The 26006-nt window shown below is 37.3% G+C and overlaps 1 protein-coding gene across 4 annotated transcripts in view; it reads left to right on the forward strand.

Moving 5' to 3' along the window:
- RNF38 (ring finger protein 38) overlaps positions 1 to 26006 on the forward strand; it is a 119949-nt gene that overhangs the window by 26806 nt on the left and 67137 nt on the right. For all 4 annotated transcript variants that reach the window (XM_045562800.1, XM_045562805.1, XM_045562806.1 and 1 more), the window contains exon 2: positions 18578 to 18648. The gene's annotated coding sequence lies outside the window, so the exon portion shown is untranslated. The remainder of the gene's footprint in view (positions 1 to 18577; positions 18649 to 26006) is intronic.

The following is a 26006-nucleotide window of genomic DNA, read 5'->3' on the forward strand; positions in this document are numbered from 1 at the left end:
ACAGTATGAGACTTAAATGAAGTAACATTTTAAGGCATCTATAGAAGAAATGGCATCAGCCCATGTTTGAAAAATTGCTAATCAAATTATATAAGCTGTTATGCGGTGGGGGGTGCACACCCCTTTTCTCCTAGGTTCATGTTTCCATGGGGAGGGACATTGTTCTGTGTAATTCCCTTGGCTCCCTTTGCCTAGGGGAAGACTGACTAAGCTTATTGGAGAATTTGACCGAGGAATTAGGCAGGGCCTAGCTCAATCCCTTTCCTGGGGAGCCAGCCATTAGTAGCCTGTTCATTCAAGCTATAAGTTTTCCAGAAACAGATCTCTCTGTGGGTAGTCCTGTTGGTTTTCCAACCGTGGCTCTCATTGGGTAAATGAATTGGCTCAATTTTGGAATGTAATTTTAGGAAACTCATTGTTTCTCTATCTTTATATCTTAAAAATACAGGCTTTATCTGTGATAAAACTGACAGTTTGATCACTGTGTCTTTGACTTTTTTGTTCTATTTCTCAATTATTCTGGAAATGAATGAGTAGGTGGATGGGGGAGTTATTTAATGATGTCCTAAACTCCAATATTAATCGTTGCTAAAAAGTTTATAGGGGAGATGATCCCTTCTACCTGTTTTGAGGTTTGAGTTGGATATTGAGGAATGGCAGAATTCAGGTAGGGTTTTAAAGGTGGATTGTATAGTATGAGAAAATTCAGGCAGATAAGGTGAATTCAGAGAGCAGGAAGTTGACAGCTGGTTTGACCAACAGCTTTGGTGAGATGTTGGTAGTAATGAGACTAGGAAGATTGGCCAGGGCAGATTGTATATGACTTTGAATGCCTGATTGACAAATTTGATTTTTCTTAATCCTGTAAGTAGCAGGAAGCTATTGATGGCTTTTATGTAAGGAAATGACAAGGTTAAAGTGATGTATTAGGAAAGAATTATCATTAGTGTCTAAGAATAGGCTAATATTCAGCTAAATAGGCTTACAAACTAATGTTTACTGTAAATCAGTTTGGAAGTACAAATGGTTTAGTATACTAGACAATAATTTTTCTTACAGGTAGTCATTCCTTAAATAGTTGTGATTTCTTTGAACAGAAGGCCATTTCCCAGGCTAATTTAGATAGACTCGAAGTCATCTTTGAATATTACTCTTAACTTTGCAAAGCAAGCATTTTTGAAAGAGATGTGCAAATTTTTTTAATTGACAAGTGTGTATATGAATGTCTGTTGCAGTGTTTAGTAAAATGAGAGGAGGAAAATAGTCTTGGAATACATCCTAGCTGATGTAATCAATATTAAAAAAGATTATCTTTCACTTATCAGCTGACACTTATGGAGAGTTTGTGTTGCATATAAATAGTGGAGGTCACAATAGGTGTCTGCTAGGATGGGCAAAGACCATTTTGTAACTGCAACAGTACATTACAAAATAGAGAAGCATGGCCTTTTTCTGTTGAGTTTCTTCTTTCTCATTTTTTTTTCTACCACCCTTTCCCCTACCAGTACTCCCCCACACCTTGGCCACTATTGGGGTTAAGGAGTCATGCTCAGCCTTGCCTTGGCTGTGTTAGGTTGGCTTGCAGGTGGAACCAAAAATATGTGTGCTTGTGGGGTTTTCAAGACTGTCAGACCATGAGGCACTTCAGGAAAGAAAAAAGAATGTTGCACAGGAAGGTTAAATCAGTATCTGAGGTTATATAAGTGCCTTTATATGAGTGATTTTAATTACACAAGTAATACTTTTTTCCCCCTGTTATTAGTTTTTAATTATACAAGTAGTGCTTATAATTGTAGAAGATGCAAACTATACAAAATACATAAACATTTTCCCAGTCCCATTATCCTCTTTAAGGATAATTACAGTTAACAGTTTATATGTATTTCCAGTCTGTTTAGATAAACAGAACCTTAGTATATTTATTTATTGTTTTGTAGATTGCTATTTTCTTGCTTAACAATATATCTTGGTGGCTTTTCAGTGTCAGTAACTTTCAGGAGGGCTGTATAATAAATAGCCCATAGGAAGGAATAACAATTTGTTTAACCACCTTCCCGTTGATACTGGTATCAATATCAGTATCCTGTGGATACTGATAAGCTTTTCCCAGTTATAAATTATGTCAGACAATTTTTGGAGATCTGGAGAAAGGAGATTGGTATACTAACTTTTTCTATTGATATGTTATAAGAATAACCACTTACCCATTTTTGTGCCATGGTGCTAAATTCCTTACATACAGCATTTGAGCTTTGCAACAACCCTGTGTCATAGGTTACACCCCTTTGCAGGTAAGAAAAAAAAATGAGGGCCATTTGTCCAAGGCCTCACAGCTCATGAGTGGAAGAACAAGGTTTAAAACTCAAGCCTGCCTTATTGGAACATTTTTTTCTTTTCTACTTCTCATCTCTAGGTCTAAATATACTATTAACAAGTAAAATGTTTTTCCTGCCAGTGATGTTGTTAGAATTAGCTTGAATATAATTTTTGTGTTCTATTTTAAAAATCACTTCTTGTTTGAGTTCTATAGCTTTTCCTCCATTACTTTTCATGCATAGCTCTACTCTGCATGGATTTGAAATACGGTAATATGAAATGGCCCTGTGGCTGACTTTACCTCTTATTTCTTCCAGTTTATGGGGGTAGAGAGTATTTAATATAAATGTATATGTAGTAGTATTCAAGGCTGAGAGAAATGTCTAATAATATTTCTTAAGCGCTAATGTCCATGTTGTAAAATTTTTTACCCCATGTATTGCTTTGCCCTCCTCTAAGTCGCTGGGCTCTCCAGGGTAGCGAGAGCGGGACAAGAGGGCATCTTTCCCAAGCAGGGGAAGATACCAGGCCTCTTACCTGTTCAGCTGGGTGAGAGGGAGATTCTTTTAGTTAGAAAGAGCATTGTCAACTTCTCCCGTCCCTTCGTCAATCTCCCCCAACCCTCTTCCCTTTGACTTTGTAGAAAGAAATGCATAAATATCCTTATCCATCTCTAGGCCTTTTGTTCAGCACTATGAAAGCTGTGCTACTCTGGATAGAAAGAAACATTTCCTGCTTGTGTGTATTGGGAGGAGGTGTAGACAGAGGAATCTTGAATATTTTATTTTATATTGGCTCTTAACTGTTGAGAATCTTGGACTACTTTGAGGGTCTGATAAAAACCAACACCCTTTACAGAAAAATTTACTTGTGCATATACACAAAACTTTTCATAAAATTTCTTGGATTTCACAGACTCCTGCCCTAGTGAGCAGTAGCTGCTATCATTCTTTTCCTCTCTTTTAAGACCTAACTCCTGTCTTTAATAGAATCACTCACCTGAATTGCCTTTGTACTGATAGTCTGAAGTAAACCATCCTGACAAGTTACTCTGGAGTTGTTCTCTAATATTTAGGTTTTGTTTCCCTTCCTGGGTTGAAAGCTGCCTAAAGATAGGGATCGTGTTTTGTTCCTTTTGTCATACTCCCAGCACCTAGCTCAGCCAGTCAGCTAGATGCATTGATTTGTTTAATCTGATTGGCTTGTCATTTATCTGGTGACCCTTTCCTTGTTTATTTTTTAGAGTGTTGTCCTTAGAAAGCTCAGGCCAAAGGGAGTAATTCCCCAGAAGCAGGGTAAACATTTTACAACCAACCAAGGATGTGTAATTTTAGGTGAGATACCCAGTAACAGTAACCAACCAAATCCACCAAGCTAGGTAGATTTTCCTCTGATTTAATTTTACTTACTGGTATTTATATTTGGTCTCACTTGGATCATCTTCTTAGAGAACCAAGAGTTGATGAGAAGATATTTTAATTGTAAGATACGTTGAGACAAAAGAAATACAGTATATGACCCATTTGATGCTGGCGGGGAGGAGTAAGATTTGATAGTAAGATTGACACTTGAATTCTCTCCCTGTTCCTGCCCTGCTCAGCTGCAATGCCAGGAGTGGGAGGGAAGCAAAGGTCTGGCCACTTAATCATTGCAACCTGAGTGGCCTTGTCAAGCAGCCACTCCTATCCTATTTGCTTCCTTACATCTGCAGGGGAGTAGCAAAGAGGGAAAAGGAAGGGCCTGACCTTTGGTTTCTCTGGCTATAGAAAACTGCCTTCTCTGTTTCAGAACTAGCAAGTCAGAAAACAAACTTCAAAGATTACTGGCCCAGGTTGCCATAGCAAAACTAAAGGATGGATGAATATCCCTTTTATGTTATTTATACTTAATGTTCCCATTCTTCAGTGCTAACCTGATTGTAACTGTTTCTTGCTATGCTTGATTATGCTTCTGTAAATTAGAATATTTTCCACAAATAATAGAAGGAGATAATGAATAATATGATAATCTAAAATATGCTATCCAGGTCTATCATCAGTATTTTAGTAATGGGCAGTTATCTTTCAGAGAAGGAACTGAATGGTTAAGCTCTTTCCAAACTGAATTGAGTTCTCTTCTTGTTTGGATTATCACTGTTTAATGTCAGCTTTCCCACTGAGATCATTTCACTTCCCTAGATACTTTACAATGCAGTTTCTCAATATTTTACTTTTCTACCCACTGTTCAAATTTTTGGCACCTCCTTCATCAAAACAAAACACCTTGCTACTACTTAATTGTGATAAAAGCCTAATTAAAGTGAAAGTCATCTATAAAATTTTATTACACAACTATGAATATACATGCAGAGGCTATCCTTAATATTAGGGGATGACACTGTCATATGGGAAGCTTAACATTTGAATGATTTGTTTTGCCATTTTGAAACATAATTTTTTAAGAAAATAAAAATCTACAAGTTCTTATAGATAAGAAAACAGTCGCAAAGAACTGGATTACACTTGCTGCCAGGAAAACTTCATTCAATAAGGATGAGGCCTCAACAGTTGTCTTTGAAATTTAAGAACCAGAACTGAGCGTTAACTATTGTTTGTTTTTTCAAATTCAATTTCTCTCTTTAAATGATGTCTGTATTCAAGCAGCAACTATATTGACTTCACAGAATAATATAAATTAGTAGAGTAAATTTATTCTACTTTTTACTTTTGTTTTGGAATGCAAAATAATTCTTAGGAACAAGTTGCAACTCATTTTAAAATTATGACTCTCGTGTTTGCCTTGCATTTCAGCTTGCTAAACTCAAATGTGTTTAAGAATCCGCTGTGTTTTAAAACAACTGTAATTTAGAGTGGAACCAATCTATTTTTTAAAATCTATTTTTTCAAATCGGTAATATATTCACATGGTTCAAAATTCAAAAAATATAAAAGAGCATACAATACAAAGACTTCCTTGTTACCTGTCCTTCTGCTTCCTAGTTCTCACTAGACCTAAAGAAAAAGTGTGATCAGTTTCTATACATCTCTACCTCTCCCAGCTCCACCTTTTTACACAATGGCGGCCAACTGTGGTGTTCGACACATTGCCTTGTTTCCTGAACAGTGGAGCTCATTCTTTTTTTTTTTTTTTTTTTTGAAACAGAGTCTCACTGTTGCCCAGGCTAGAGTGCCCTGGTGTCAGCCTAGTTCACAGCAACCTCAAACTCCTGGGCTCAAGCAATCCTCCTGCCTCAGCCTCCCGAGTAGCTGGGACTACAGTCATTCACCACCATGCTTGGCTAATTTTTTCTATATATATTTTTAGTTGTCCGGCTAATTTCTTTCTGTTTTTAGTGGAGACGGAGTCTCGCTCTTGCTCAGACTGGTTTCGAACTCCTGAGCTCAAACAATCCCCCCACTTCGGCTTCCCAGAGTGCTAGGATTGCAGCTGTGAGCCACCGTGCCTGGCCAGGAGCTCATTCTTTACATTTTTCATTTGCTAGTTTTTTTTGTGTTCTTTTTTCTTTTCGTTCTTTATCAGTACATAAAGAGTTTCCTCTCTCCCCCCACCCCCCACTTATGGTTGCAGAGCATTCCGTTACTGGTGAGCATTTAAGCTTATGAAATCTTTGCCTTTTCTCATTCTGTTGAGCAAATATTTATTGAGTACTTACCTGTTGTGTGCCAGGCGCTGTTCTTTGCACTTAGGATATAACATATGAAACAAGGGAATTTCCTGCCCTCGTGGAGCCAGTTCTAATCTTGGGAGACATGCAATAAACTGTGATGCATAATTTATACATACATCAGTTTGTGTGCCAAGTATATTTTGTAAGATGAATTCTTAGAATTGAATTGTCTGGTTTAAAGGGTATATGTATTTTTCACTGAGGCAGTTGACTGCCAAATTGCTGTAGTACTAGTTTACATATCTGCTAGTAATGGTGTTTGAGTACCTGTTTTTTTTTATAACCTTTCCAGTACAGTGTGTTATCAAACTTTTGGTCTTTACCAATTTGAAAGGTGAGAAGGTATATGTCAGTATAATTTTCATTTGCATTTTTCCTTTGAGAAAAGCTTACTATTTACATATGTTGAAAGTCATTTAATATTTTTTCTGAGACTGTTTATATCCTTTTCCCATTTTTCCGTTGAGTTTTTTATTTCTTATTTGTAGGGTTTCTTTATAAGTTACTGCTCTTTAATATTCATTCACTTATTCTTTTTTTTCCGTATATTACAAGATAATCAAGTAACTTACTCGTTTTTGACCCTGGAAATGTGAAATTTTTTAAATCAAGCCTTTTCATATTGTTCAATGGAATGTATATGTGAATATCAGTGTTGTCTTCTACACTAGAAATCATAGCAGTAGTTAATTTCTTGTATTGAGGGAAGATAGTAGAGATTTCAAGTATTTTAGCCTAACGATTTGAATTCATATAAGAACTGTAAAATGAGTGTATTATGTTATTATGTTTGGTTATCATAAATAATAGCTAGATTATCACCCATGCTTAGTGCATGTATATCTGGTACGTGTTTCCTGAATGGCTGAAATAGTATTTGTTGAATTTTACCTTTATCCTTTGTGAAATGGGAGGTAATATAATGGATAAGAAAGTCAATACTTAGATTAATTTTAAGCCATGGGAGAACCCCTGAGAAATCACCAATTAGATTACTTTTGTTTCACAGCTCAAGGAGTGGACCAATGTGATACTGTGACATAATAAGAAATGTATAGGCTGGGCATGGTGGCTCACACCTGTCATCCTAGCACTCTGGGAGGCTGAGGTGGGAGAATTGCTTGAGCTCAGGAGTTCAAGACCAGGCTGAGCATGAGTGAGACCCTGTCTCTACTAAAAATAGAAAAGTTAGTTGGTACAGTGGTACGTGCCTGTAGTCCCAGTTACGTAGGAGGCTGAGGCAGGAGGATTGCTTGAGTCTAGGCATTTGAGGTTGCAGTGAACTGTGATGGCACCACTGTACTATAGCCAGGCAGTATCACCTAAAGCTTCGAGACTCTGTCTCGGAAAAAAAAAGAAATGTATATTTGGTCTTCATCCCCAGTTCCTGGCACAGGACACCTAAAACTCTTGGAATTTCCTGAGCGATAGGGGTTGAGAGGAGTGTCCTTTAATAATAAGCTCCTTTCAACCTCACCTGAGTTTATGCTAATGTGGTGACTCTTGGTGGACCTCTTGGTAGCCTGGGGATGAGGGCTGGTGGTTGCCAGAAGAACCAACCATGTGATTAGAATGTTGGAATATTCAGCCCCACTTCCCTTGAAAGAGAGGAGAGGGGCTGGAGATTGAGCCCAGTCGCCAATGGCCAGTGATTTAGTCAACATGCCTACACAAAGGAATCTCCATAAAAAGCCTAAACAATGGGAATTGGAGAGCTTCTGGGTTGGTGAAGACATTGAGGTGCTGGGAAGATGATGGCCTGCCTAAAGAGGGTACGGAAGCTTTGTGCTCCTACCCACTTCCTCCATTTCTTGCCCTGTGTATGTCTTTCATTTGGCTGCTCATCTGTAGCCTTTGTAGTAAACCGGTAAACATAAGTACAGTCATACACCACATAATGATATTTTGGTCAATAACAGATTACATATAGGACTGTGGTCCCATAAGATTATAATGCTGTATTTTTACTGTGCCTTTTCTATGTCTGGATATGTTTAGATGCACAAATATCACAGCTGCCTACAGTATTCACTATAGTAACATGCTGTACAGATTTATAACCTAGGAGCAATAGGTTATACCATATAGCCTAGGTGTGTAGTAGGCTATACCACCTAAATTTGTGTAAGTACACTCTATGATGTTCACACAGTGATGAAATTGCCTAACAATGCATTTCCCAGATGTATTCCCATTGTTACGCAACACATGACTGTAACTGTTTTCCTTGAGTTTTGTGAGCCATTCTAGAAAATTATTGAACCTGAGGAGAGAGTAGTGAGAACCTCTGATTTATAGCCAAGTTGAACAAAAGTTGTGGGTAACCTGGGGACCTACTACTTAGTGATTGGCATCTGAAGTGGGAGGCAGTCTTGTGGGACTGAGCCCTTAACCTGTGGGTCTGCACTAACTCCAAATAACGTCAGAATTGAATTGCAGGATGCCCAACTGGTGTCCGTAGAGAATTGGAGAATTGTTTGGTGTGGAAAACTCATACATTTAGTGCCAGAAGTGTTGTGAGAGAACTGAAAAACAATGTTTCCTTTCTTAGCCACATAAAAGCTAGATTTTTGTTTGGATTCAGAATCTCTGCATTCTGTTTATTTCCTCTCAAAAAGAATAAGGAGATGTTCTGGAAATTGGATCTTTTTCCTCCATATCTGAAGTCCTCATACTTCCATTCAAATAGAAAACCAAGAAGTGGAACTGTTTCCTTTACCCCTAGCCTTTTGTGATACTTAATAAAATCAATCAAATCAGACACTTTGTTCTTGCTCCTCCTATGGCCCCAAAGATATTACTTTATCTTTTTTTTCTTCCTCTGTTTTTTTCCCTTATTTTAACTCCTTTATTAACTATTCTCTCCTCCAAACCATACATTTCAGTGTTCAGAAAATTTTAATTTTTGGCCTTCTGCTTTTCTCTGATTATAACTTCTCCTTAGGAGTTCTTGCCTATTTGTGGAATTTCAGTGACCACCACCTTGATAAAAACACAACATATAATGTAATTATGTCGGAGGATTAAAGGAGAGTATGATAGGAGTTGTGGAACAATTTAGTTCTCTGATAGAAGTATGGTAGAAATTCAGTAAGTAATTCATAAAATTGATAATACCAAGAAACAGTCATATAAAGTGTATTACAGTCATCTCTCTATAGCCACAGGTTATGCATCACAGATTGCTCATCCTTGGGTTTAAATGGCCAAGGATTGAAAATATTTGGAAAAATAAATAATTAAAAATAACAAAAAATTAAATATATACAGCATAACAACTATTTACATAGTATTTACATGTATTAGGTATTATAAGTAATCTAGAGATGATTTAAAGTATATAGGAGGATGTGCAGAGTATGTGCAAATACATGCCATTTTATATAAAAAATGTGAGCTTGCACAGATTTTGATATCCAAGGGGGTCCTGGAATCAATCCCCGGTAGATACCAAGGAATGACTGTACTAAGAAAAACTGATGTCAGTAGTGGAGGAAATGCCTAGAAGATCTGAGGATATTTTCCTCTGGGAAGGGGAGACTGGGGATTAAGGAAGGAGGTAGTAGGATTCTTTTTTCATTATAATCCATTACATTCTTTTTTTATTTTTTAAGCTTATGTACATATATTACTATTATAAAAAATTATTTAAGTTATAGCATATGGGTATTTCACAGAATTATTGACTGGGAAATGCATATTGATAGCATTACAATAGAAGATTCATGAACGGCATCGACCTTTTATTATTTATTCCTATGTTCCCAGTGCCTAGGATAGACTTGACACATGGTGGGGGGCTTCAATATTTATCGAATGAATTAAACAGTTGCAGAGATGAAATTTCTGGAATGGGAATGAGATTAGAACCTTTAGAACAGCAGGCAGATGTTCTCTGCTGGGCTATAAAAGCTGCGTGGAGCTGGGCCTTGCTTTTTGCTGTGTCTTAATACATATAGGTCTGGTACAGAGTAGGTACTTAGTAAATGCTCAGGGCTCTGCTTAGAATGGACCATTCAAGAATTATAGCCCTGAGTGTAAGAAGAGAGATTATTTCTCCAGTTTGTGTCTTGTTACATCTATTTAGTTGAAACATACTCCTTGCCTTACTTGGTTGATTCCTTTGTTAGGCATAAAGTTAGAATAACTCAGTTTTTCAAAGTGTTTATGAATTCACTAAACATTTTTAGTAGGGCCTTCTATGAACAAAACTGGTCCTCCTCTGCAGGAGTTATAAAGATGAATAAGACTCAGTCTCTGACTCTAAAAACATGTGGCCCAGCAGGAGAAATTGAATTTATCTGTGTGTATTATATATAAGATACAGTGTGAGGCCTGTCTTAGTCTGTTCAGGCTGCTATAATAAAAGTACCATAGTCTGGGTAGCTTATAAACAACAGAAGTTTATTTCTTGCAGTTCTAGAGGCTGGTAAGTCCAAGATCAAGGAGCCGGCACATTCGTTGTCTGGTGAGGGCCCACTTCCTAGTTCATAGATGGTGCCTTCTCATTGTGTCCTTGCATGGCAGAAAGAGTGAGGAGATCTCTGGAGCACTATCCCATTCATGAGATCTCTGCTCTCATGGCCTAATCACCTTCCAAACACTCTACCTCCAAATATCCTCACATTGGGGACTAGCTTTCAACATAGGAATTTTGATAGCAAGGCCTAAGCAGCTTGTCTGGGAGAAAAGAAGATGTCATTAAGTCTCACTGGGGCTGGTAGGTGGAGGGACTGATAGAAGTGTAGACCAGAGGAAGGAGGGGTTAAATCAGGAAAGCTTCATTTCCTTTCTTTCCTTCTTTCCTTTTTTTCCTTGTTATCTCTTCCTTTTATTTTCTTTCTGTCATTCTTTGTTTCTGCGTTTACTTAGGGCCTGCCATGAGCCAGGAAGTGTGCTCCATGCTAGAAGAGAATCTTTTCGATAAGTTGGCCATGTTTGAAGGTGCTGACTCCGGGAGGTGGGGGGTGGGGGGAGGGATGGAGGTATGACGACATGGTGAGTGCCAGGCGCACTGTCTGGGGAATGGACACGCTTGAGGCTCTGACTCAGGGGGATGGGCGGGACATGGGCTATATATATAACCTGAGCTTTTGTACCCCCATAATAAGCTGAAATAAAAAACAAAAAAAGAACTTATGGTCTGATTGGAGAGACAGACATGTAACCCAAAAAGTACAATATGATGAGTTCAATCAAAGAGTTATAACAAGAAAATTAAGGACTTAGGCAGTGTCTTCACAGGCAGATCAACAGCCTTGGTTTAAATAGAAGTGTTATGATACCATTTCTTGAATTACAATGTGCCAGGCACTGTGCTGTGAGCTTTTTCATACATTTAACCTTAATAGCCCTCAGAAAAACTCTTCAAAATACTTAGGAGTAGATATTATTGTTCTTGTTTTACAGGTGAGGAAAGTATATGATTTGTTAAGTGATTTGCCTAAGATTACGTAGTCCGTAAATTCCTGAGCTGTATTTAGGTCTGACTTCAAAGTTTATTCTACTCAAAAACTACCAGAGGAACCCTTATGTATTGCTGGTGGGATTGTAAAATGATATAGTCACTTTGGAAAAGTTTGGCAGTTCCTCAGAAAGTGGAATTAGAGGTATACCATATGACTCGGCAAGCGAAATGAAAACAAACATCCACACAAAAACATGTAAATGAATATCAAAACAGCATTATTCATGATATTTCCAGAGTGAAACAACCCAAATGTCTGTCAGCTGATGAATGGATAAAATGTATGTATCCATATAATAGAATATTATTTAGTCATAGAAAAGAATGAGTTAATAAATACTATAACATGGATGAACCCTGCAAACATTGTTCTAGATGAACAAAGCCAATCATAAAGACCACATATTTTATGATTCCATTAATATGAAATGTCCAGAATGGGCAAATATACAGAAATTGGAGTAATAGCTGTCAGGTGCTCAGGGAAGGGGGAAACAAGGTAATTGGCTTGAGATTTGTTTTGGGGGTGATGAAAATGTTTTAAAATTTTGATGATAGTTACACAGCTTTGTGAATATACTAAAGAAATTTGAGTTGTACACTTTAAATAGGTTAATTGTATAATATGTGAATTGTATCTCAATAAGGTTGTTTAAAACAAACCAACCCATGATTATGAAATTGAATTTTCTACTCTACAAAGCCAGAAGCATCAGTAAGATCTTATTGTATAATGGCAAATAAGCAAGGTGATCCTCACTTATAGAGCAAGATTGGCTTTTACCTCACGTTACTTATCAATATCTCTCTAACATTAATAATGTGCTAAAGTGTATTATCTAATAGAGCCAGTAGTTGTCCTGTAAATTTTAAGTAAGTTTTCTAAAAACAGTGCAGTCTGTTTTGTTGTAATTTCATTTGGAGAAAGCTTAAAACATTGAGAATAGATGAATAAGTAAAGTTGGGTTTTTCCGATTGGATGATACTTGAATCTCTGGAGCAGAAATCTGGAATTTGTTAGTTGGTTGTTATGACTTGGAGTCCTCTTAGCACATTTCTTTGCAGCCATGCCATAAACCCTGGTATCCCAGTAGCAATTGTGAGGCAGCTAGTCTGCAAGTAATGCAATAAAAACCCAGAGAGAGATCATATTCCAGAATTTAGCCTTGGATAAGGCTCAAAATGTTTTCCTGCTATAAAATCAGACACTTAAAAAAATTAATTCTGGTAGTATGAAAAGAAAAGAGCCCTGAAAGAGCAGTAAATGGGAGCAGAACCAAAAAATTAGACTTAAATGTTGAGTCTCTCTTTTGGACAGTAATTGCAGTGACAGTTACTTAAAAAGTACAGGCAGGGTTCCTGGGGCTGAATTAAAAAAAAAAAAAAGATCTACCTGTCACTGTTAATATAGCATAAACAGACATATAGATGGTTAATTTTTATTTATATATATTATTGATTGAGTTTAAATGCTTTTTAGCTTATATATAAAAATTATTTGGATTATGGTGACTGGTAGGCTAATTAAGGTTTCAAAAGACTGATTTGGGAAGGGGTTGTTAATATCTTAGAAGACAGGACCAGATTTCAGGCCGATCAAACAAACATGTAGAATACCCACTATGTGCAAGGGCCTGTACCAGTGTCCTAAAGGATCTAAAAGCAGTGTAAGATTTGTATCTTTTATCTAAATATCAAAGTCTACCTGGGGGAACTTATTATATAAATCCACAATGTATGGCTGAATTCCACTTTGCTTGTTTGTTTTTGGATTGGTCAGGGACACCCCATCTGAGTCATTACTTCTGTCTGGGCCCACTTGTGATCCCAAGTTAACTACTTTGACCTCTTGGGGATATACTGACAGTACTTGGTCCAAGCCTTGATCATCAGCTTATGTACTTAATTTGGGGTATAGGAAGTGCTGGTTAGATCACTGAAGCATGAAGCTCAGTTCTTAACCCATGCTATTCTGTCCTAAGAGCCAGTCCAGGTCAGTGATTCTGTCTTTACTCCCTAACCTCTGTGCAACATGCACAGGGTCAGGTGGAGAGGACTGAGACACATTGGCCCTGAGGGACTTCATGGACAAGTCAGGCAAGTGCTTATAGGTTAGTCTCAACCACCTTCTCTAAGGTACTTTTATCAGAAGCCATTAAGGATTTGGACTGGAGCCTAACAACAAAAATAATGAAGTCAGAATATCTCTGCCTTATGCTATCAGTTAGTTGCATTCTAGCAGAGCACCAGTTACACGAATATCATTTTGTGGGGAGGGTCTCAAGAGAGAAAGTAATGGATAGTTCATTTCAAGGATCCTGCCCTAGGTCATGGGGGTGCCCTTGGAGTCCTCTGTTTTTTTTTTCTTGAGGCTGGTTGTCCCATCTGGTCCAGTATTCCTAGGAATGTCAGCCTGGAAGATAGGCCCTTTTTTCATGGGCATCGTGGAAAATCAGAAAACACAGACAAGCAAAAATAAGAATTACTGTTGTTAGTATCTTAGTGTATATTATTCTGAATGTTTCTTATGCATATCTATGTACACATATATTTTTTTAACCAACATGAAATTATCATTTTCTTTTATATTCTGCTTTTTAAAGTTAATATTTCATTTCAGTAAATTCTCTTCTCATTTAACTTTACCATATTCAGATTTCTTCAGTTATCCCAAATATCCTTTTCGACTGGTTTATTCAAACTAATATGCAATCTGGTACTGCACATTGCATCTGATTATTTTCCTTAAAGTCTCTTTTAATCTAGCACAGTCTCCATCTTTTTCTTTTTTAAATAGTAATAAAACTTATTGAGAACTTGAGCCATTTGTTTTGCTGCATAACTTTTGGATGAACTGATTGCTTCCTTGTGATGTTGTTTGTTCATGTAAACTGGAAATCACATCCAATGGCATGATGGATCCAAGTAAAGTATTTTTGACTTGAATGCCAAACAGGCTATGTTCTATACTTCATACTGAATCACATCAGGAGACATATCTGGTTGGCCCACTATTAATGATGCTAAGATTAGTCATTAAAGTAATGGGAGTTGATAATCTTTATTGTGTAGTTAGGTTCTCCCTGCAACTAAAAGTAATCTGTGTAGTGTTGCTTTGGCACTTTTCTAATTTCCATTAGCCATTTACCTAATGATTTTTACTCAGTTAATAATTCTTGCCTGAATCAATAATTTTTTTATAGGGTTTGCAAAATGATGTTTTCTAATTCTGAATTTTTTTTCTTTTTTTTTTTTTTTTTTTGAGACAGAGTCTCGCTTTGTTGCCCGGGCTAGAGTGAGTGCTGTGGCATCAGCCTAACTCACAGCAACCTCAAACTCCTGGGCTTAAGCGATCCTACTGCCTCAGCCTCCCGAGTAGCCGGGACTACAGGCATGTGCCACCATGCCCGGCTAATTTTTTCTATATATATTTTTAGTTGGCCAGATAATTTCTTTCTACTGTTTAGTAGAGACGGGGTCTCGCTCTTGCTCAGGCTGGTCTTGAACTCCTGAGCTCAAACGATCCGCCCGCCTCGGCCTCCCAGAGTGCTAGGATTACAGGCATGAGCCACCGCGCCCGGCCTAATTCTGAATTTTTTCTACATGCGTTAGCTGACATTCTTCTGTAAAGTAGAACTAGGTAGAACCAGGGCTATTTGGTTACGCTGAAAGGTAGGAAAAATGAGTGATTTTTTTGGTTTTCAAAGTAATAAGCTGTTTTAACAAACACTTCAAGAAATGATAGTTGAGGTTTTCTTTTTTTTTTTCGTACTGTGAGGGACTCAGGGATTTTCATTGATATGTGTTTCAGTGAGCTATTTTTTTTTAATAGACTATATTTTAGAGCAGTTTTAGGTTCACAGCAAAATTGAGAGGAAGGTATAAAGATTTCCCATATACTTTATGCCCCACACAGGTATAGCCTCCCACGTTGTTAGTGTCCCCCAGTGGTGTGGTACATTCATTATAATTGATGAACCTATATTGCCACATTATTATCACTCACAGTCCATAGTGTAAATTAGGATTCACTCTTGGTGTTGCACATCCTATGGGTCTGGACAAATGTATAATGACATTTATCCACCATTATAGTGTCATAAAGAGTAGTTTCACTGCCCTAAAAATCCTCAGTCCTTTCCTATTCATTCCTCCTTCTCCCCTTCCACCTGGTTATTCCTGATCTTTTTTACTGTTTTATGGTTTTGTTTTTGTTTTATGCTTAAATTGTTAAAACTTTGACCATTGAGAGCCCCTTCTTTTGGTCTTTTAGAATAGATCTCACAAAGCTTGTGGTGTTAGGTTAGTGCTGTTGCCTTCCCCAATTGTCCATTCAAAACCTTCACTCTTATAAACCCTTGAATCTTTGTTCCTGAAGTGACAGGGAGCTAGCTATTACGTCTAGCCAATGCTTAAGAGGAGCCTACTTCATATTTCTAGATCGACACTTTATCATTAGAATACAGAGAATGCAGACCCCCATCTCATATGTGCATATTGAGGAATAATTTTGACAGTGCTCAAAATGCCATGCTTTTATGACAACTTAAAGAGCTCAGTGCCTTTAAAGATATGTGCACACTTTATGAAGTCTCTGTAATTTGGTTTCATGGTTTAATGCCTCTTGTTTTTCTGTACCTAAATTTCAAGGAATATACATGTTTCGACATTGTTTTTCTTTAGAAATATATTTACATATCTTATACTATGTAAGAAGATTGTATGTTCCACAAACTCAATACAACTTTTTTTTTTTTTAAACAAAGCAATGTGCAGAAAAGTCTCAGTTACTTCTCAGCTATTCTTGATAGAACATTTTGAAAAGCATGCTGCATGTCAGCAAAGGGGAATTCTGGGTGCAGAATTCCCAGAATTCTGGGAATTCTGTCAGCAAAGGGTGAGTTCTGGATGGGCCAACATTAAGAGAGGGCTTATTGCTGCATACAAAGAACTATTACAGATTGAATATCCCTTATCCAAAATGCTTGGGACCAGAGTGTTTTGGATTTTGGATTTTTGGGGGATTTTGAAATATTTGCATATGTATAATGAGATATCTTGGGGATGAGACCCAAGTCTAAACATGAAATTCATTTGTATTTTGTGTACATCTTATACACTTAGTCTGAAGGCAACTTTATACAACATTTTAAATAATTTTGTGCATGACACAACGGGACTGAAAAGTTTTCCTGAGGCCAGTTTAGAAAAGGGTTTCAAGGAGGGCAGGTTCAACTTGACCAAATGCTGCCAGAAGATCAAGAAAGAGGAGAATTCAGCATTGACCACTGGGTTTTGCAGTATAGTAGTCTTTGTGAATATGACAAATAATGTCTCTACTTTACATTGCTGCCTTGCCTTTATGGACCAAAAACCCTATCTGATATTCTTGGCAATTACTCTGAAACATCTCTGCCTCCCCATCACTTTCATCACTGACCTTTTTGTGTTATTTAGTTCTAAATTTTTGGCTCCATACCCTGATTTTTTAATCCCTACTGCTGCTCTCTTCCTGGGATTTCATGCCTTTTCTTACTCTTTCCAAGATGTTGCATGACTATTTTCTTATAGTACTTTTGATCTAGTTTGTTCCTCTGGTCCCAGCATCTCCTGTTATCTAAAATAGGGGTTTTAACGTTTTTTTTGTGTACATGTCTTGAACTGCTTGGGCAATCAGGTGAAACCCATAGGCCCCTTTCTAGGAGAATATTCTTAATTGCCCAAAATAAAATACATGAAATTACAAAGCAGGTGAATTATATTGTAATATAGTTATAAAAATATCAAAAACTGTGATATAATACTACATTTGCTTCTTTATTAATACATTAAATAACACATTCTAGTTGTGGACCTAATAGCTATTATAAATTCAAAGTAGTGATAAGTGTACATAATACTTCAGTATATCTGTAGTGACTGTGTTATATGACAATAGGTGTGATTTTTATTAGTGACAAAGTCACAGGTACGGTTAATACTAATGTGGCTCAAAAATATGGCTTCCTACTAGGTATTTGTTGTGCTTCTAGTCCATATACAATTTATCAGTTGGGTAATTTCTCTCATAAGTAGTGTTGCCAAATAACATGGTTGGCATGCTCTTGTAATCAAGTTAACAGAGGTTAACCAAAGTCAAAGCTCATATATAAGCAGGGGTTTTGTTAACCTTTGGTCCACGGTCATGTGTGCTTTTATTTATGACATTATGTTTACTATCTTCTTTTCAGAGGGTTTTTCTTACTCCAAGATTATTTAAAAAACCCCTATATTTTCTTCTAAAACTGGCTTCATTTTTTTAAATTTTATTTTTATTTAAAATAATTTTTTTTGTAGAGACACGGGGTCTTACTATGTTGCCCAGGCTAGTCTTGAACTCCAGGCCTCCCAAAGTGCTAGGATTGTAGGCATGAGCCACGACGCTCAGCCTTGGTTTCAATTTTTACATTACATAGATCTTTGAGCCATCATTTTGTGTATGATGTGAAGTAGGTATTAAAACTTTTTAAAAATGGGTAATCAGTTCTAATCATTTATTGAATAATAGTTTTCTTGTTTAGAAATGTCACTATTATAGAATGGTTGTTATTAGGATGTAGTCCTTCAGTTTAACAGATGGTTTGGTATATTAACAATGTATTTACCATTTAAATGTTTTTAAAGTAATAAGGACATTTAAAATCTTATATGATTATAGGTTAGATTGTGTTTCTTATATGCTAAGAATTTATAGGATCAATTTTTTTTCTCAAAGTATGTGTGGTCTGAAAAGGAGTATAATTTTTTTCTTCATAAATAGGAGTTTGCCTTATTGAAGGCTATGTTTATGTGGGTGGCCTTACTTTAAAAGCAGACCACTCAATCTAGTAGAAAGTGGTGAATTTAGGGGTTTGAATAATGGGGTTCTAGTTTCAGACCTTCCACTTCACTGACTGCCACTTCATGTGAGTCAGCCTTTCTGTGTTTTGTTCTATTAAAATACATGAATAATAATCCTTACCCTTCCTTATTTACAAGTATTGTTGAGGATTAGATGGGATAATGGATATAAAAGCACTTTTAATTAGTAAAGCAGCTTAAATGTAAGGAATGGCTACATCTTAACTTTTCCTCCCTTTTTCTTGTAGGTAGCGTTGGTGCTTCTTTTCAGTGCCAGTCCATTCATCACGACCACATTTGTCATGATGACAGTGACAAGGTGAGGTCCGTGTTGATGTCTACCATGGCGAAAATGCATGCTGCCCTTATATTGTTAGATTCACTTGCATAACTCTGGATCTAGGGCTAGGGAGTGTGACTTGAGGGGCCACAATGCAGAGGACCTTGCTGGTTTGTATGTCAGATTATTAGACTACCCCAGAAAACCTGAGTATAATTCCTCAGCCTCAGGTGGGCTGCACTCTTGATCAGCCCTCCATTTCCCTACCCTGCTCTCTGTCCCTGTGCGTCCTCTTCTCCTGCACAGCCTGATGGATTATTTTAATATATGAACATGTGTTCCAAAAACTGATAGCTTTCTCAGCAACTCATGTTTGTCTCCAACAGGAAATATCTTGGACAATTTGGTTCAGTTTTGGAGTTGATTAATTGTATTAAATTATGTTTTCTTCTTATACTTAACTTTAAACATTTTTTGGCTTTGTTTACAAAGCCCAATTTAAATGTTGGGATTGAGAATTTAATCTGTTTGATTATACAAAAGAAGGCTGCTTTTGTCCTGATTTTTTTTCTTTTAATTAGGTTTAAACTATTGGTGGTTGTTTAATTGTGTGGTGTTTTTTGTGTGTTTTTTTTTTTTTTTTTTTTTTTTTTTTGCTTCTGTTCTTTTTAATCTCTAAAGAAACCTGGCCTTTGGGGGCTCTCCAATATGCATCAGTACCCTTGATGGCCCAGCCCTTGCAGTAGATGATAACTGTGGGCTGGGTGTTTGGAACATCTGGCTGCTGATGGGCTTAAATTTAGTCTTTTCTACCATCAGTTTCCAGTGGCTTTCTTCCCATTTCCTGTGTCTCATATGCAGGAATGTATCACTCCCTTGGTAGTTTCCAGTGCAGACCAATCCAGGCAATCTTTTTCTCTGTTGTTTTGATTAAGATCCTCCTCCCTCATCCTGTTGGAGCTCGATCAAGAAGTTGGTTGATCATTGGGATTTTCCAAATGGCTTTCTTTGTTCTGTTTGTTGGTCTCTCTGTCTTTGTGAGCTTTGCTCAGACTGATTTCACTTTGTTTACAGAGAATGGTATGCTCATAGCATTCCAGAGTCTCTTTTATGTCATTACAGTAATTGAGAGGCATGGGTTTTACTTTTAACGGCTTTCAGAGGGCAATCCACTTGAAAGACACTTCTAGAATATATAGTTAACTACATGAAAGTATACCACAGGCTTTAAAAATGAACATTTGAAAATAAGAGTAATGATAAAGAGAAAAAGGCAAAATCACTTTAGGTCAGTATATAAATGACTGTGCTTCATACTTAAGATGTTTTTGGGTTAAATTTTCTTTCCTCTGCTAATATGCATTTGTTCGTTTGTTCATTTATGGTGTAGAAGCAGCCAAACGATACTCTGTGCTGTCTCCAGGCCTTAGAGTCTGGAGATGAGATTTCTATCCGCTTCTGCCAGGTACTTCCTGTCTCCCTTAAAATGGCTTTCTTCCTAATTTTGCATTCTTTGTATGAATGATTTTGTGCTTTTGGAAATGAGCTTTTTCCAGAAATACATGGGGAGAAGAAGGGAACAGAAGTTTAAATGATGTTGTTTCTTGATCAGCAGATCAAAGAACTTTCTGAAACTACTCCCCTTTCTTGCCTGCCTACCCTGTGTATAGTATGATTATTTCCTAGAGGGAAATGGAGAGAACGGAGTGGACCGTGTATTTGTAATTTATTCAACTCATTTAGTCAGCAAATAATATTTATTGATTGATGCCATGTGTCTAGGCATTTAGGGAATAGATCAGCATGCAAAACAGATAAAGATCCCCGTTTTTTAATGACTTCACAGGCAAACTGTGGGAGGCAGACAATAAAAAAACATAATAAATCAATTATATAGTATGTCACAAATAAGTGCAATGGATAACAAAAGGGACAGTATGGTAAGTGAGATGCAGACCACCAAGAATTGGGTAGTACAGATTATAGCTTTAAACAGGATTATCAGGCATCATTCTAGGGAGGAGAGTGGTGGATAGCATGTGTACAAATCAGACCTTTAGTTTGCAACAGCACTTGACTTCTTTCTTTCTACAACAAATGGGTATTGGTTTTGCAAAAACAAAAATGAACCTGCTGACATCTACACAATCCCTGCCCCCATTCTCCCTTACTTTCTCTCTCTCTCTCTCTCTCTCTCCTCTCCACCCACCCCCCCCCCCCCCCCCCCCGCCCTCCTCCTCACAGTCTTACTTAGAGAATTAAAGGGATTGTAGAGCACATAAAAGCCACCCCTCTTTTTGAAAAATAAACTTGGAAGCTGTGACCATAGTGGGAGAAATGACTCATTCAAAAGTCACCCTACAGTGCTAGGGATAGACTGGATCTTTTATCCCCAGTGCAAATCATACAAAATATTTGCTTGGCTATTCTGAGCACATTGTCAAAAGCACATGTTGATGTCTTCCTTATTATTCTTACTTCCTTTTCAGGCACAGTCCATTTCTCAGATTGGGGAACAATAGATGATTTTTCTTAAAAAGTTTCCTCACTTTTGACTAACTCATATGTGACTAGGGATGGAACCAGGGGTGAGGCAAAGAGAAAGGGCTAGTCCATTTCTTGGACCTCCTCTCTACAGCCTCAGAAGTGATGGCAAATCCCAAATTTTTGGCTTGACCTGTTCTGTAACTTAAGTTTCTGTGCTGATGTACATTGGCTTATGGCCTATAGTGCTAGAAAGGGCTGATTCCAGCTGTGAGGCTAATTATTAAATTTAGTGAGTTGCAAGCTCTCTTATTATTAATTTATGTTGGGTATAGCAATTCACACAAGCCTTTCTGCATTATTTTTATGTTCATTCACAGAGCCATATTTCACAATTTCCAGGTAGCAAACATGTATTTATTAATTATTTGAGCACCTACTATATACAAAACACTGTTCTAGGTATTGGGGATAACACATTTAACAAAACAGACAAATCTTTGCTCTTATGGAGCTTTTCTTCTTTTGAGTGGGGAGAGGCAAGACAATAATTTAAAAATACTTTTAATTGGTCACTTGTATTAAGAAGAATAATAAGGCAGGGAAGGGGTATAGGAGTACTGGGCAAAGGTTATGTTCTAAACTACGGTAGTCACAACACCCTTTGAAGGAGGGACTGTTATATTCCCATTTTGTAGGTGAGGAATCTGAGACAGCTTAAATAATTTGCCCAAGATCACACAGTTAATAAGTAGTACAACTGGGATTCAAACCCAGCTGCCTCACTTGAGTCTATACTCTACTGTCTGAAGAAAGCCTTCCTATTTTGACTTCACTCAGTCAACTATGACATGCTCAGAGAAGCATATCTGCAAGTGGAGAAGGCCCTGGAGAGTCACAGTTGGCAGTTGGCAGGCAATGTGCCTACAGTTTTCTCTTGCCTAGGTCCTGTTGGCCTCCATTCTGACTCATGACTCATTGTAACTCCAGGCTCCTCTGCCATGTTACCTCTGCCCTGTTTCATGCTCAGAATTCTGTGCTGTTTTATAAGAAACTTCATGTGGTGTGGCTATATTGCACTCTTCAAATGTGATGGTCATGTAAAAGTACTTTAAAAGTACAAAGTATGACACACACACAAAAAATGGGATTGTGATAGCATCTTTGTTTCACCTAGATATTGAAATCAGCCTAACCCAGCTAGTGTCAATTTGGGAATGAAGAGTTACATTTTGACCAGGCGTGGAATCCTAGCACTTTGGGAGGATGAGGCGGGAGGCTTGCTTGAGCCCAGGAGTTTGAGACCAGTCTGAGCAAGAGGGAAACCCTGTCTCTACAAAAAAACAGAAAAATTAGCCAGGTATGGTGGAGTGTGCCTGTAGTCCCAGCTACTTGGGCAGGAAGATCCTTGAGCCCAGGAGTTTGAGGTTGCAGTGAGCTATGATGATGCCACTGCACTCTACCTCAGGAGACAGTGGAAGACTCGGTCTCAAAAAAAAAAAATCACATTTTCACATTGAGAACAAGCTTGACGTGGGGGAATAGGATGAGATAAAATATTGAACAATTTGATAATTCCCTCAGTTAAGGTGAATTAATTTATAGCCTCAGTGGTATACTTTTCTAGCGTGTCCTGATACATTGCCAGGCAGGCTGGTAATTTGAGAGATGAAAATGAGAAAATTCTTTCTTAACTGCTTGTGTGTGGATGGTGATTCAGAGCAGGAGTCTTTTCTTCACAAAACTTCCTGTACCAGGCTTGGTCCATTTGTCACAGAAGAAGGTACCAAGGCAGTTTGTGTATAAGCAAGCCTGTGCAGACTGCCTTCAGGGAAGGTGAGACATGTACTGTAGGTTGAATATCCCTTGTCTGAAATGCTTGGGAGCAGAAGTGTTGCGAATTTTGGATTTTTTTCAGATTTTGGAATATTTGCATTATATACTACTAGTTGAGCATCCCAAATCTGAAAATCCAAAATGCTCCAATGAGCATTTCCTTTGAGCATTATGTCAGCACTCAAGAAGTTTCAGATATCAGAGTATTTGGGATTTTGGATTTTCAGATTTGAGATGTTCAACAAGCATTGGTTTTTCTTCCTTGACTGTGTACCTCCTTTTATTTTGATCTTTTTAATTTTTTAAGTTTTTTTTAAGAATTACATATTGATTGTAAAAAGAAATGAAGCACTCCCTTTAATTCCTCTCCCCAGAAATAACAATTGGAATTTCAATATTGACATGAATTTTTTAGTTACCGTATCTCTATGAAATATTTCTCATCTTTGCAGACAGTATTTTGTGAACAGGATATGTATACGTAAAAAACACATGTACTCAGAAACATAAATATACAAACACATTTGACTTTAAATTCTCTAAAGTAGGTAACTTAAGTCTTGTAGATGTGAGACCATGCTGAATCTCTCAATAAGGAAATATGCCTCAATCAAATACCTCATTTTTCTCTGAAGTGTCCTCAGGAAGCAGCATGGAAAGAGTATGTGCTTTGGATTAGAGTTCTGATCTCAGCTCTACCACTTACTGCAGTAAATGACTTTAGGCAAGTTCTCCAAGCCTCATTTTCTCATCTGTAAAATAGGAATAATAGTCATACTCTATCATGTTTGTAAATGATTAGCAATAATAATATAGCTAACATTATTGAAGTCTTTACTGTGTTCCAGGTACTTGTCTAAGTGTTCTACACTAAATCCTTCATCTACCCACTTATGAAGTGAGTTCTTTTATTATCCACATTACAGATGAAGAAGAAACAGATAGAGTAATTGAATAATTTGCCCAGGGTTACATTATGGCAAGTGGTACTGCTGAGATTTGAACTCAGGCAGTCTGACTCCATAGTCTGCTCTTGTGGTGTACAAGTGTCATGATGGGGCCTGGCGCATGGACAGTGTTTAATAAATGTAGTTGTTATTAATGCTTAAATTTTATATTCAAAACATAAAAATTAGAGAGTTCATTGAAAAATAAACTGACAAGTCAGTTAACAGAATTTTTAGATTCACACATCCCATCTTAGCTAACTAGTTATTTTTGATTTTTCATTTTTCTTACATATTTTGAATGAGTTCTTTTACTATGCTTGAGTTTCTATCTTTCAGGTTATGTCACTCTTATTTTTAAAAACTGTTACATGTTTAACATGATAGGAAATAATGTGTAGTCAAACATGACGTCTAATGTAATGTTTGGGGCCTTTTGACAGAAGCCAGATGTCTTTTGTGGTCCTGATAATTCTCTTTTGCATTTAGAGTCAGGGGTAGTAGGGACTGTTGGGTCAGAATAGGGATAATAGATTTATGGCATATGGGCCTCTATTTCTCCCTCTCAATCCACCTGGCAGATATCACTAATTGATCCCTACATTCTTTCCTGCCAATTGACATAACCACAGAACCCTTCTTAACATGGCTTTCAAGGTAGTCATGACCAATAGATTGGGTTGGTATGTTAGAAAACCTATTTGTTATTTTTGGATTAGATGGTGTCTAAAGTTAATTCCAGGTCTACCACTCTACAATTCCAAATTGAGGGAATAATAAACTCCCCTCACTCTGCTGCCCAGGCTAGAGTGCAGTGGTGTCATCATAGCTCACTGCAGCCTCCAACTCCTGGGCTCAAGCAATCCTCCTTCCTCAGCCTCTCGAACAGCTGGGACTACATGCCTGGCTAATTTTTTTTTTTTTTTGTAGAGACAAGGTCTCACTATGTTGCCCAGGCTGGTCTTGAACTCCTGGGCTCAAGTGATCCTCCAGCCTCAGCCTGCCAAAGTACTAGGATTACAAGGCATGAGCCACTGCACCTGGCCAATAAACTTTTGGTAGTAGACTCTGAGGCCTCTAATAGTCCAAAAGAGTATTGGTAGAAGAACAACAAAAAGTTAAACACACAGAAAATTGTTTTCTAGGTAGTTTCTTAGGAACATGTGTATGTATCAAACTTCCCTCATTATGTCTTGATAAGAAGAAAGGTACTCTACCTTAAAACAAGAACTAGATTTTTAAAAATTCAGCAGTGTTTATCTGTTTAAAAAGTGATAGGAGTAGGGATAATCCATAGAATTGTTTTATTCTTGATATTTTTAGAAAAATAGTTCAAATATTAAAAAATTAAAGTTCGCTACTAGTAGAATACAACTAAGATATGTAATTTTAAATGAAGAAGAACAGAAAACTTGATCTGTTAATGAAAAGTGCAATAAAGGTTTTAGAAATCTTTAGAAAATGAATAAAGGTAAACAAAGTAAACTAATGTGGCAAAGTTAATCAGTTACAATGTGAATGTGTCAAATTTGCCTATTAAATAGTAGACTAAGTTTAAAAGCACAATTTTAGCGATATGCTTTACATGGGGACATAACTAAAATAAAATGACACAGAAAAGTGAAAAGATAGACAAAGATAATATATGTAGCATACACAAAAAAGAAGAAAGCAAGAGTGACATTTTTTTTTGAGACAAGATCTCTGTTGCTTAGGCTAGAGTACAGTGGCCTGATCATAGCTCACTGTAGGCTCAAACTCCTGGGCTCATGCCATCCTCTTGCCTCAGCCTCCTGAGTAGCTAGGACTGCAGGCATGCATCACCATGCCCTGTTAATTTTTAAATTTCTTGTAGAGAGGGGGGCCTCACTATGTTGTACAGGCTGGTGTCGAACTTCTGACCTCAAGCGATCCTCTTGCCTTGGCCTCCCAAAGTGCTGAGATCACAGATATGAGGGACTGTTCCCTGCCAGGAGTGACTTTTTTTTTTTTTAACAGAATTCAAAGCAGAGGTTATCCATCTGGACAAAGGAGTCAAAAGGCATAAGGTACAGTGAATAGAACAGTCACCAACCGTCATACCCCAAGTATTTAAACCAAAAATTACTAGAAGTACTACAAGAAATTGAC

Source organism: Lemur catta, chromosome 10 (genome assembly GCF_020740605.2).
Source record: "Lemur catta isolate mLemCat1 chromosome 10, mLemCat1.pri, whole genome shotgun sequence".
NCBI classification, from domain to species: Eukaryota; Metazoa; Chordata; class Mammalia; order Primates; family Lemuridae; genus Lemur; species Lemur catta.